Here is a 13,771-nt window from a genome sequence, read left to right on the forward strand (position 1 = left end):
GCACCTTGGTTCTACATTGAAAATTGTCAATTTAATCAGTTTGCAATAAAACAAAATCTGATGTCAGTGAAATATTAGACACCAACATGATGTTAGGTTTACATGTCTAGCACAAAGGTTTAAAACTGTAAGGCTGCGCTTATACAGCCGGCGACGGCGACCGATGACGTCACCCGTTGCCATCGCCTTTGCGACGAGTTGTACTTCGAAGTTTAGGCGACGTCGGTAGATGATGTCATAAAATGGGAGGGCAGAGGCACGGAGAAGCTCCCAATTGGCCGCAAGGGGAGACCGTTGCCGACAAAAATCAAATATCAGTGACTACCAGATTTCTGGTAGCACTGTCGCTCTGTCGTCGTCGCGTGCACTATAAGTGCACGTAACGGCGAAAACATAGATCTCCAACGTGTTGTGTAACACATGCATATACTATAATTGTGAAGCACTTTGAGTCCCATTGGGAGAAAAGAGCTACAGTATGTGAAAAAAATATTTTTGTTATATAGAAAACTGATTCCATATTATGATCTGATGTTAATATATTAATCCCCCCCCCCCCCTGATCAAAACTCAAATCTAAGAAAGACCGCGCATAATCTTGTTTTTGAAAGTGTAACTAATATCTAAATGTGCAATTTGTTGAGAAGTTTTTGCGAAGCACAACCGTGGAAAATGTTTTATCTAAATCACGACTACTTTACACAATCAGTATATATTTACTCCTGTTATCATTGCAGTTAGTAAGTGCAAAGTATTATGAATTTAGTGATAGTTTAATTTTCGTTTTAATGATGCTAAAGGTTTTGAACAGATGACTGGCTGCCATTACAGGATAGAAAACAGGAGACAAAACTTATAAAGAGACATCGGTCAGTATAACATACAGATGTAGCAGGCGTTATTACCCCCACTAACAATTATTAACGCACAAAATAACACAATAAATATGGCATACGTTAAGGAGATAATGCCTGTCACGCAGGAACGCGTCTTGCAGGGGCAGATGAGTCAGCAGCAGACACAGGACACAGAATATGCATTTCACTGGTCTAGCTTTGTCAGGAGTCACAACCAACAGTCTGTATCCTGTTTCTGCTGCTGACTCATCTGCCCCTGCAAGACGCGTTCCTGCTCCTCCTCCATTCGATTTCCCGAAGTTGCGAAAACCGGAAGGGATGTGACGGAGGGATGTCGGAATGATGGCGGCAGTGACACTACTACGCTCCACACACACTATTGTACACTAGGACGGATTAGGATCCTAGACAGCTCCTGGGAAGTATTGCCACAGTTTTGGAAGTAATTTAGCACGTCAGCCCAGGCTGACTTATTTATATTTAATTATATTCATTTTCATTTTTATATTGAATTATATTCATTTTTACTAAGTTTAATCACTTTGAATTTGACACTTTCATCTAGATAGCATGTATTGCTTTTAAACAATTAACCTTTTCAAGTATTCAGCACGTGCACACCAGTATTAATATTCACTACTAATTAGTATTCACTCTATATAGGAGCGCCCTTTAAATTTGTTTTTGCATTGGTTTTACCACGCCTGCCTGTACTGCCTCGGTACTGGTTCCAGCGGCCACTATCCCACTACAAACTCTGTGGGCCTGTTCCATCGTATCTGTCATGTTATTACCCTGTCACCCTATCTATGCTTAGCATAGGCCCTCCTGCCATAGAGCCCACCTATGCTTGTGCGACCCCCCTTTGATTGTTTGTAACTGAAGTACCCTACCTCTTCCTGTTCTTCCCCTATCCCTGACATCATCCCGCCAACCCCTTTCTGCCACTGCACCATCCCCATCTATACTTCTCTTCCTTTAGTAATGAAAGGAAAGAACCCTCCCTCTTGAACTGACCCACAGACCCCACTCTCCCTACCCCTTACCTCCTCCCTCACTACTCCCCCCATGTTCCCTCTTAAGTTACCTTGCAGTAGCAGACCAGGGATGAACCCAGCCACTACATCTTCCTGGTTGCTGACCATAGCCCTGCACTGAGTCAGCTAACATGATCGGAATTTGCCCACCATCCAGATCTGTGTGCGGTTCCTCTCTCCTGCTACAAGGACTTTCTGTCCACTCCTTTTGTGTTCCCAGTTTTGCACCGGCAGGAATAAAAGACTGTCCTTGGACCCATCCCTCACGCCATGGATAAGAGATCTGCTCCTCCTGCTTACCCCACTCCTGGATTCGGTCCTCCCATCAGGCCCCTTCATCAGGTCCATGTGGTCACAAGCCCATGTGCTGACTGCAACTCCCCTGTGCATGTAGTGTTTCCTCATGTGTCTGCTGTGTATGCTGCTCTGTCTCTCTCCCTACACAGTGAAAACCTCACCGGTGGGCAGGTGGGCCCGCATCCTTCCCGTCTCCTCCGGATTGCTTCCAGGGATGACAGGCACTTCCTGCCCCACCCCCACAGGGGCCTCAGTTGGCGTGATCGACGTGGCAGCAAGGGCCGCTGATACTGTACAAGCCTCCCCGTGCTTCTCCGCACCCCTCTTAGGCTACGATTATACCAGATACTGCTGAGCGGCAGGGCGATCCGGTGACATCACCCCCACGCTGCCGCCGAGTGGCATCTTGATCAAGGAGAGGAGGCAGTGAGAAGGGACCATGAGCGGTTTGCCCTCATTGGTTGAACCGCTCACATGACGCGAGCGTCGCATGCCAGAAACAATTTAAAAAATCTCTTCAGGAGTCTGCTGCCCTGCAGCTCCAAGCAGCGCACACGTCGCTACAGGTATGTGTACATTAATTGTTTTTTGTATCTTGTTTTTGAGCTGCCGGTATTTTAGGTATAATCACAGCCTTAACTGCCTCCCTCAGTGCGTCATCTTAAACTGCGGGAACTTCTTTCCCTTCCGCATCCACCCCCACCATCACCTGATGTGAAGCCACTTGCCTCATGGCCTCGGGAGCCACCACATACCGCATCGGTCTTTTCCTGGGGGGCCTTCTTTGGTGTTCCTCGTGGATGCCTTCTGCTGCTCCTGTTTGGTTTGTGCTGATCTGCATGCCGCCAGAGAGGTGTGATACTAACCTCTCTTCTTTAAATACCTCACAGGCCTCTCCTCCTCCTCCAATCCCTCCCACAGTAACCCCTTTCTAACCTCCAACGCCAAAAGAAAAGGGAGGGGGATAGGAGTTATGTTGTTCTTCTTTTTTAAATATCTGAGGCAGTGTTTGTTTTGGTTAAGGAACCCCAGAATTAGATTGTGAAATTCTGGGGAACCCCAACCCTCTCCCCCATCTCTCATGTCCCCCAATCTCTTGTGTCTCTCCCCCCTATACCTCCTTATGCCTTCTCCCCCTCTCACACTCACCCCTTTATGCTCCCTTTCCCCTCACACTCTTATGCTCCCTCTCCGCCTCACACGCTCCCCCTTATGCTCCCTCTCTCCCTTACACTCCCTCTCCTACATACACACACTCTCCCTCTCACACTCTCCATCCCCCTCTCACACTGTCCCTCCCCCTCTCCTCTCACACTGTCCCTCCCCCTATCACACTCGCCATCACACTCTCCCATTCTACCTCTCCCACTCCCCCTCTTACACACACACACACACACACACACACACACACACACACACACACACACACACACACACACACACACACACACACACACACACACACACACACACACACACACACACACACACACACACACACACACACACACACACACCCACCCCCCCCCCCCCCTAAATGGGGCTGGATAAATGCTTTTTCTATTATATTTGTTTATTTAAAAGCTGAAATTGAATTGCAAAAATAATTCTTGTATCTTTTGTCCTGCAGAAACACCACTGAGTAATGCTATATGTAATTACTATTTTACAACCTATATATCCAAACTTAGATGGCATTAAGTAATAAAGACATGTTAATACATTTAAATAATCTTTTTTATTCTTATATTTTTTATAAAGGTTCTATTAGTAACATAGTACATTATGGTTACTACTTCTGCTACCTCCCATTCTCTGCTGAGGTCCCAAGGGAAGATGCAGAATGTCATTTGATGTGTTTGTGGGATTTGAATAAATTAAGAATTTTGTTTTGAAGCAGCTGACATTATTAAGTCATTGTGTGCTGTGCATGGATTTCTGTTATTACGCTGAAACCAAAAAATTGAAGAACCCCAGAAAAAACTTAGGCCCAGAACCACAAAGCGACGTTAAGTGACAACGTAATGTTAACCTAACATAACGTCACGTTAAGCCTAACCGTGCATCTTCCAAGGATAATAATGTAACATTAAGTCATGTCTCCTGTTAACTATAATGGCGACTGGTGATAATGACTTGCAAAGTCCATTAAGGTTAACGCATCAGGGCCCTGGATGGCTTTTATATAGTCTGGATGAGTATAACGCCACATTAAGGCATAAGTTAACTAACCGTGTTATTTCCATTGTTCTTTCTCCCCCTTCTTTTTCTCAACTTGAGTTAAACACCTCTCCTAGGTCTGTATTGGAGGAATGCTAAGACATGCTTAATGTTATTGGATGATAATTCAATGTTACTATATGCTACAATAACGTGATGTTAAACATACAGTATGCTCATTACATGTATTCCATCTGTTGTTTTTGCATATAATTAGCTTTGAGAATAGGCATTAACCTCAGGTAACATAACATCATTTCTTATTTTAGGTAACGTCTGTTATAAGCCTTGAATTGACAGAGGTTTGGGGATCTAGTCCTTAAGACCTCAGATATAGTGGGCGCGCGACGGAGCGCATGTCGGCCGAGCGATCTGTGGACTGAGATCAGGGAGACATGGCAGAGGCGTGGCAGTGATGTCACAAGGCTGGTCCACCCCCATTGGCTAATTGCTCACGGGACCCGGCCGTTGCGTGCCAAAAACAAATTCTCATCTTCTGAAAATGCTGCCGTGCACTCGCGCTTCATCATGTGCGCGCTCTATGGCCTGCCTCAGAGGTGCAGCCTGTTGCTGGCGCCGCACGCGGTCGCTCACAGTATGGACGTGGCCTAATCGTCACTTCACAAGCTGCATTCACAAAGTAAAAACCAATGTACATTATCTACATTTCTCTGTATCTAAACACAATTAAAATAATCTTCATACTATTTTAGGAAAATATTGATCCTTTTGAGTTTGACCCCTTGTGTGCTAATATAGGTGGGACAATAGTCTACTTACTGACTACTTACTTCATGGTCATGATAAACGTAGGTATTTGTAAGTCATGCAATGTGTTTCTTATTTCTTCCACTGCACACCAAAGCAGATATTTACAAGGAATTTCATCTCTACACTGAATTTCTTTTATCCCTTTTTCCCCCCCTTTCTCTTCTGGTAAATATATTTTATCGTGTAAAACCCAATACCGGTCTGTGCTGCAGAGTTTTATAGGACTGACAAGCACATGTTTCTCGTTAGGTATAAACTCCAGGCTTGTCCTGTTTTACTGTATGTTTGGATCCTCTTCACACACTTTTATTGATTTAAGTAATTTTTAGGAATGGCAGAATTTTTAAAGGATTAAAGACTGCAAGTTTAAGCAGTAAAAAAAAAAACAATAACAAACTTTTTACTATAGACATACTGTAGAAGCTGTAGCTGATTGTCTGGTGAACAGCATTTGTGAGATTGTGGACATGTTCCTATATAGAGAATACATCAGAACCTATTTTTTAACCACAGGATAAATCAATGAATATATTTTATGAATTGATGGGAATTTATTCATACACACCCTGGAAGTCAAAGAGAGTGGATAGATTCATCAGTACCGGAGAAGAGAATAAAGTGGGTATTTTCGGAAGGGGCTATGCACTGAAATAGAAGGGAGTCATAATGTAAAATGAGAGAGTTTGAAAAACGATAGGTAGATTATAGATAAGACTATATAAATCGATGTGGCCTTTTCTCATTCACATTATGGAAAGCTCTTCCTCTGGTGCAACAGGAAGAAAGGTTGTAAATGTTCACTAATTTGACATTTTAAACTGACTAGGGTGTAGCAGGAGAAGCTTGATTAGGCCAGACTTACTTCAGGCATCACTACACAGCAAAGGTTTGAAACCTGAGGAGAAAACAGTGATACCAGAATAAACCCATCATAAGTGAGGGGGAATGTCAGTGTCACACTCATACACAATAAATGTAGGCCAAACCTCAAAACGATTACTTAATCATAGTTAAGTAACATGGATCAATTGTAGACAAAGGGATTTGCTTAGGGTCTCTAAGTAACATTGTGTTGGTTTTTTGGGGGGGGGGGGGGGAGGGGGAGGTAGAGGAATTAACCCATGTGCAAATGAACTACTGTCAAATGATTCTGAGTATTTACTGTACTTCCCCCCCTCTCTCAACTATCTCTTTTTAGAGAGGATTGAGTTAAAATAACCCAAATGTCTTACGTTGCAGGCTGCTAGGAATATTGAATTGTTCATTCTCTTGTCCCTGTTGTCCATTGACCCACAGTAATAAGTAACAGGAGAGACCTCCCTCACACCAATAATGAATAATTACAGTGACTGCCATCATGGCAGTAAAAGCCAGAATACTAAATCCTTCAGTGATAAGAAGATCCAAAAATGATTTGCTAGGAGAGCGTGTAATATCAGGCAGCTCTACGTGCCGCTGACTGAAGTCTGGTAGGGAATTAATGAAATCAGCCCATTAGCAGCAGACCTGCTGGGCTCACACCGCTGAAAGCTGCCAGTGGTTGAATTTCCCACCATTTGGAGACGTTGTTTGCGTTCTGTGGGTTTGCTCATGTGTGCTATAGCTGTTTGAGGGGGAGTTTTCCTGCTGGGTGGGTTTCCTTTCCTTCTAGCCGCTCAGGGGAGGTGAGAGGGCTCCGTCAGGTCTCCCCCTTGAATTCTCCTAAATACAATAGATTATCCAGCAGGTCCCTCTGCCAGGGAGCTTTTCCCTCTCCCGTCTCTCACACTGAGTCATTTTTCCACATTTCCAGGATTATGGCCACTTTCACTTAGATCTATGTGTGCTGCATCCACATACAAAGAAGCACTTGGGGACAGGATTAGTAGGATTAGAAGAGATTCACATATGTCCAGTTCAAGCAATTGGTATTCAAAGCTTTACACTTTCAAATGCCACCAAGAGAGAGAAAAGGGGCTGAGCGCTCATTTTGCATTTCAGCACCCTCATGAGGAGGGCTGTGTGCTTTATTTTTTATTGGAGTTTAAAGCTGTGGTAACTGGGAATAAACAAAGTCTTCTATCTATTTAATCCTGGCTGACTCAGAAACTCAGGTCCACACAGTAGCGAAGCTTCAGACACTTCATAAAAAAAAAAGTGCAACAAAACATTTATTTAAATGACAGAGGAGCTGTAACACAGTGTGGTATGCTGCTGGAGACCACATATAAACTAGATGGGATGTTTTTCTGTAGTCATCTTTGTGGACTCAATGCATTCAATTTCAGTGGCAGATCACAGATTATTCAGAAAAGACTTGAACTTCAGTTTCTAACTTGAAGTTATAATATATATATATATGTATACACACACACACACACACACACACACACACACACACACACACACACACACACACACACACACACACTCAACATGGCTAAAACAGAGCTCCTCATACTTCCTCCCAAACCTGGCCCTACTACCTCCTTCCACATTACTGTTGGAACTACAATCATTCACCCAGTAGCCCAAGCACGCTGCCTAGGGGTCACACTCGACTCCTCTCTCACATTTGCCCCTCACATTCAAAACATTTCTAAAACTTGTCGCTTTTTCCTCCGCAATATAACTAAGCTACGTCCTTTCCTCTGTTGTTCGACTGCTAAAACTCTGACTCAGGCCCTCATTCTCTCCCGTCTTGATTACTGTAACCTCCTGCTGTCCGGCCTTCCTGCCTCTCACCTGTCTCCCCTACAATCTATCCTAAATGCTGCTGCCAGAATCACTCTACTCTTTCCTAGATCTGTCTCAGCATCTCCCCTCATGAAATCCCTCTCCTGGCTTCCGATCAAATCCCGCATCTCACACTCCATTCTTCTCCTCACTTTTAAAGCTTTACATTCTTCTGCCCCTCCTTACATCTCATCCCTAATTTCTCGGTATGCACCATCCAGACTCTTGCGTTCTTCTCAAGGATGTCTTCTTTCTACCCCCTTTGTATCTAAAGCCCTCTCCCGCCTTAAACCTTTTTCACTGACTGCCCCACACCTCTGGAATGCCCTTCCCCTCAGTACCCGACTAGCACCCTCTCTAGCCACCTTTAAGACCCACCTTAAGACACACTTGCTTAAAGAAGCATATGAATAGCACTGTGGATATTCTAAACACGATACATAATGCTTGGCCCCCTGCAGACGCACTTACCAGAACTCCCTCCTACTGTCTCTGTACGTTCTCCCTACCTACCAATCAGACTGTAAGCTCCTCGGGGCAGGGACTCCTCTTCCGAAATGTTACTTTTATGTCTAAAGCACTTATTCCCATGATCTGTTATTTATATTATCTGTTATTTATTTGATTACCACATGTATTACTACTGTGAAGCGCTATGTACACTAATGGCGCTATATAAATAAAGACATACAATACAATACACATATACACACACACATATACTGTATCCTTTTTGCCATCTTCATTGCTGGTAACGTAAGCTCTATTTTCTTATGGGACTAGCAACCAGGCTTTTATAACCCTGCTTTCACCATTATCATCTAGCATACAGTTCTTCTACTGCAGCAAGGGATTCTGGGAAATGACATGCAAATGAGCACACCTTGTCACCTTTTGCCTGAAATCCATTTTACATGGAACCCTTACAAGCTAATGCTCGCTGATAACACAGATTTTAAGCACAGCATGGAAATCAGATACAAAGCAAGAGAAACCATTCACAGACAGACATGTTTCAACCTTAATGGGTCTCTAATGGGTCATCACTGCGAGGTTGGTTTTTCTGGCTTTGCAATTTTTAAGGCTGTAGGATTTACCATCACATTTTAAGTTATGGTGGGTGAAAAAGGTAAAAAGAAACCTCCACAGTATAGCATATGCTATAGAAAGGGACTGCCTATACCACACCAGTGGAAACAGCCCAACAGTCCAGAGATAAAACCACAAATATACAGCACTATTAATTAATTGATTTGACTGTGTCAGTGTGTAGGGCTACATGAGCCTCAGATCATAATATTAATCCCATTCGGCTCATGTAGCCCTACACACTGACACACTGACACAGTGACACACTGACACACTGACACAGTGACACACTGACACAGTGACACACTGACACACTGACACACTGACACCCTGACAGAATAATTGATCAGTGGACTTTATTACTTCAACAATTGTGGTCCTTAAAATTGACACAGTGTATCCTGGGGGTTGTTACGGCTTTTGTAGCACTGCACACTGACACAGTGGCAAATCAATTCATTAGCGGTGCTGTATATTTGTGGTTTTATCTCTGTACTGTTGTGCTGTTTCCATTGGACAGCGCTACGCGACATGTGCGCGCTTTTGTGCGCGCGCGTGTCCGTCACCAACACCTGGCGGCCAGTGGTAGTGTTCATTGTTGAAACTACCATTGGCTGTGAAGCACGGCGTCGTCGCCACTGCTGTAGCTGGAGTCTTTCAAAAGTGTGATTCCGGCTGCAGCAGCGCGACGTCAGTTTCAGCAGCCAATCAATGTGCAGACGTTTTCATTGATTGGCTGCTGAAATTGCTGGGGGGGACGCGGGTGACGGGGTTTATTATTTTATTATTTATTCTCTTTACATTAAATTACATTATTTTTATTACATTATTTATTTATCCGCCACCCGCCCGCTCCCCCGAAACCGGCCCGCTCCCCCGCAACTGGTCCGCTCCCGCTTCCTCCCCCATAACCGGCCTGCTCCCCCCGCCCGCGGATCATTCTTCTGCTGGGGATGTTCACACATCGCCCAGCAGACGGAGGCGCGCGCATGCATGCACGCGGCGCAGCAAAGCGCTGTGTGTGCTCTCGTCCTAAGAATCAGCTGACAGCTTAGAGAGCTGCCATCCCACGGATCGTCCAGCCTGGATAAGGTAAGAAAGATTGCTGCCACTTCATAAACACTGAGACTGTACACTGGACGTGCATTGTGTTATGTGCCGTTGATGTGGATACCTACCGGTTTGATCTCCCCTGCTCTGACTGAACCAGCAGGGTACACTGGCTCCCCCTGGCTTGTGAATCAGCCGTTGGAGGAGACTGGCTGCAGCAGATTGCAGAGCTGCTACCCCACGGACTTCTATAACAAGAAGGACAGACATTACCAGCTTATATGGGCTGCATATTTAGACTTTGTTTCTGACTTGTGGTTGCTCTGCTACTATTGATTCCTCCTTCCCTTAAAGTACGTTGTGACGCATTTACGTGATCATGCTGTTTTTGGAGCTTCTGGAGGTGTGTGCATTGTGTGTGGTGTCTGGGACAGTGTGCACCTCCGTGTGTTGGGCTGCGGTGATTGATGAGCTCTGTCGGAGGATTCTTGCCCCGGCTGGATTCGGGTGTGGAGTCTCACACATGCAGCGGGCGGAGGCCGTCCTACAACAGTGGATAGGGGTGATAGCTGTTTGGAACCCCCACCACCACTGCTGATACGGAGAGGACTCTCAAACACATCATCTGCCCACTACATCACGGATGAGTATTTACCTAACGGCGCCCATCACCTTAGCACCTTATATTTGCATCTGATAAGCTGATTCACTCTCCAGCTGTTCTAAACAGCACACAGATTGTCTCCAATTAATGTTTTTTAATCATTGATGTGAGTGCAAGTCCTGGCGACTTCTCTTGTTCTTAATAAATTAACTCGTTACATACAGTATTATGCTTGGAGCTGAATTTGAGTTATTCAATGATCTGGCTAGATCAGGCCTGCACAACTTGTAAAGCGAGAAGGGCCAAACTGCTCCAAGGAAAACAGATTCGGGCCGCACGGGTAAAATCCTCATCATCATCATATCTCCTCCAGCACCCCTCATCAATCTCTCCCAGCACTCCTCATCATCCTCATATCTGCCCCAGCACCCCTCATCCTCATATCCTCCCCTTCACCCCTCATCATCAACCTTTGCAAGACTCACCAACTCACACCCCCATCTCTCCCCCTCACCCATACACATAATTCCCCCTCCAGATAACACACAATACCCCCCTACAGCCCAGACACATCCCACCCATCTGCACCTCACCTCACATCACCCCCCCTGTACCTAACCTCACCCCCTACACCTCACTCCCCTGCACCTCACCTCACCCCCCCCCCTGCACCTCTCCTCACTCCCCTGCACCTCACCTCACACCACCCCCCGGCACCTCACCCCCCTGCACCTCCCCCTGCACCTCTCCTCAACCCCCTCTGCACCTCTCCTCACATCACTCCACTGCACCTCACCTCACCTCACCCCCCTGCACCTCACATCACTCCCCTGCACCTCACCCCCCTGCACCTCACATCACTCCCCCTGCACCTCTCCTCACATCACTCCACTGCAACTCACCTCACCCCCCTGCACCTCACATCACCTCTGCACCTCACCCCCCGTGCACCTCACATCACCCCCATGCACCTCTCCTCACCCCCCCTGCACCTCTCCTCACATCACTCCACTGCACCCCACCTCACCTCACCCCCCTGCACCTCACCTCACCCCCCTGCACCTCACCTCACCCCCTGCACCTCACCTCACCCCCCACCCTACACCTCACATCACCCCCTGCACCTCTCCTCACCCCCCTTGCACCTCTCCTCACCCCCCATGCACCTCTCCTCACCCCCCTGCACCTCTCCTCACCCCCCCTGCACCTCTCCTCACCCGCCCTGCACCTCTCCTCACCCGCCCTGCACCTCTCCTCACCCCCCCTGCACCTCTCCTCACTCCCCCTGCACCTCTCCTCACCCCCCCTGCACATCTCCTCACCCCCCCTGCACCTCTCCTCACATCCCCCCCTGCACCTCACTCTCCCCCCTACACCTCACTTCACGGCAGCAGAGCAGGCAGGACTAGCGCACTCGCAAACAGGAAGTGCCACACACATACAGCGCGCAGTCCTGAGAGCAGGCTCGAGGGGGAGAGCAAGCTTGAGGAGGACGGGGAGAGCAGGCTCATGCGCGGGGTTAAAGCGGACTCGCGGGGAAGGAGGGGGAAAGCGGACTCGCGGGGAAGGAGGGGGAGAGCGGACTCGCGGGGGAGGAGGGGGAGAGCGGACTCGTGGGGGAGGAGGGGGAAAGCGGACTCGTGGGAGAGGAGGGGGAGAGCGGACTCGTGGGGGAGGAGGGGGAAAGCGGACTCGTGGGGGAGGAGGGGGAGAGCGGACTCGCCGGGGAGGAGGGGGAGAGCGGTCTCGCGGGGGAGGAGGGGGAGAGCGGACTCGCAGGGGAGGAGGGGGAGAGCGGACTCGCGGGGGAGGAGGTGGAGAGCGGACTCGCGGGGGAGACGGACTCGCGGGGGAGGAGGGGGAGAGCGGACTCGCGGGGGAGGAGGGGGAGAGCGGACTCGCGGGGGAGGAGGGGGAGAGCGGACTCGCGGGGGAGGAGGGGGAGACGGACTCGCGGGGAGGAGGGGGAGAGCGGACTCGCGGGGGAGGAGGGGGAGAGCAGACTCGCGGGGGAGCAGGTGGAGAGCGGACTCGCGGGGGAGGAGGGGGAGACAGACTCGCGGGGGAGGAGGGGGAGAGCGGACTCGCGGGGGCAGAGCGGCCTCACGGGGGGAGAGTGGTCTCACGGGGGGAGAGCGGTCCCGCGGGGGGGGGAAAGCAGGCTCGGGAGGGAGGACAGGGAAAGCCACCGCGGGCCGCACAATGAACGCGTGTTGTGCAGACCTGGGCTAGATCATTAAAGAAGATTTGCCTACACCATACAGTGACTGGTATCTAAATCTGGACTTTTTTCATCGTCTTTTCCATTTATTTGGACTGGTTTGGTTTATTATTATTTTTATTATCACTCACCAACACTTCACATATAATTTAATATATTGATTTTGACACTGTATATACAAATAATTATTACAGTCAAACTATTCAATTAATTTGTGGTATTCACTAACTACTCAGTCAGCGCTACTCTTTGTTCTTGTTTTGTTATATACTGTACATATATACACACATACATACATACATACACACAAAGAAAAAGATTACAGCACCACAGCAAAGATAAAATTAAACAGGTAATTGCCAATCAATTATGGGCTAGATGATGAGGCAGTAAAAATATAGACCTCAAGGCAAACAATATAAATCATTGAAAGGATAAAATGATGTTCCTGTAGCCCTCTTTCCCCCTAGTGTAAAGAGTCTACTGGTGCTGGTATTGCCTGTTGGCTCACAGAGGTCCCAAGCCTCCGCCACGGGGAGCCCGGGGTGATATAGCAACACAATCTCGGTGCAGAGCCTCCACCTGGTAGGGATCCCAACATAGTGGGAGGGGCCCCTCACAGGAAACAGAATACTGATTCACACACACAGTCAGATACAATAACAATAACCTGTACTTAGGAACATATATATATATACAATGATAATGAGGATAGTAATGCTACTGGTTACAGCTACCCCTTCAGCCTCACACGGCCTTATCCCACCACCATGTAACCCACACCGTGTCCATAGTACCTGACGGGGCCCTCAGGCACCCATCCACCCTGGTGTCCATGAGAATATAACCCCCACCCCTGTATGTGGTCAGTGCTGTCACTATGGTGTGTGTACTTGGTTGGTGCACATAA

At 47.5% G+C, this 13,771-nt stretch overlaps 1 long non-coding RNA gene across 2 annotated transcripts in view; it reads right to left on the reverse strand.

The window, feature by feature from the left end:
* Positions 1-3,038, reverse strand: part of LOC142492111 (uncharacterized) — a 28,577-nt gene extending 25,539 nt beyond the window's left edge. The window contains exon 1 of one of the 2 annotated variants that reach the window (XR_012800748.1): positions 2,901-3,038. This is a non-coding gene — a long non-coding RNA (uncharacterized LOC142492111). The remainder of the gene's footprint in view (positions 1-2,900) is intronic. The other variant, XR_012800749.1, reaches the window with a different exon arrangement.
* Between the last annotated feature and the right edge of the window lie 10,733 nt (positions 3,039-13,771).

This window comes from Ascaphus truei, chromosome 4 (genome assembly GCF_040206685.1).
Source record: "Ascaphus truei isolate aAscTru1 chromosome 4, aAscTru1.hap1, whole genome shotgun sequence".
Classification (NCBI taxonomy): Eukaryota; Metazoa; Chordata; class Amphibia; order Anura; family Ascaphidae; genus Ascaphus; species Ascaphus truei.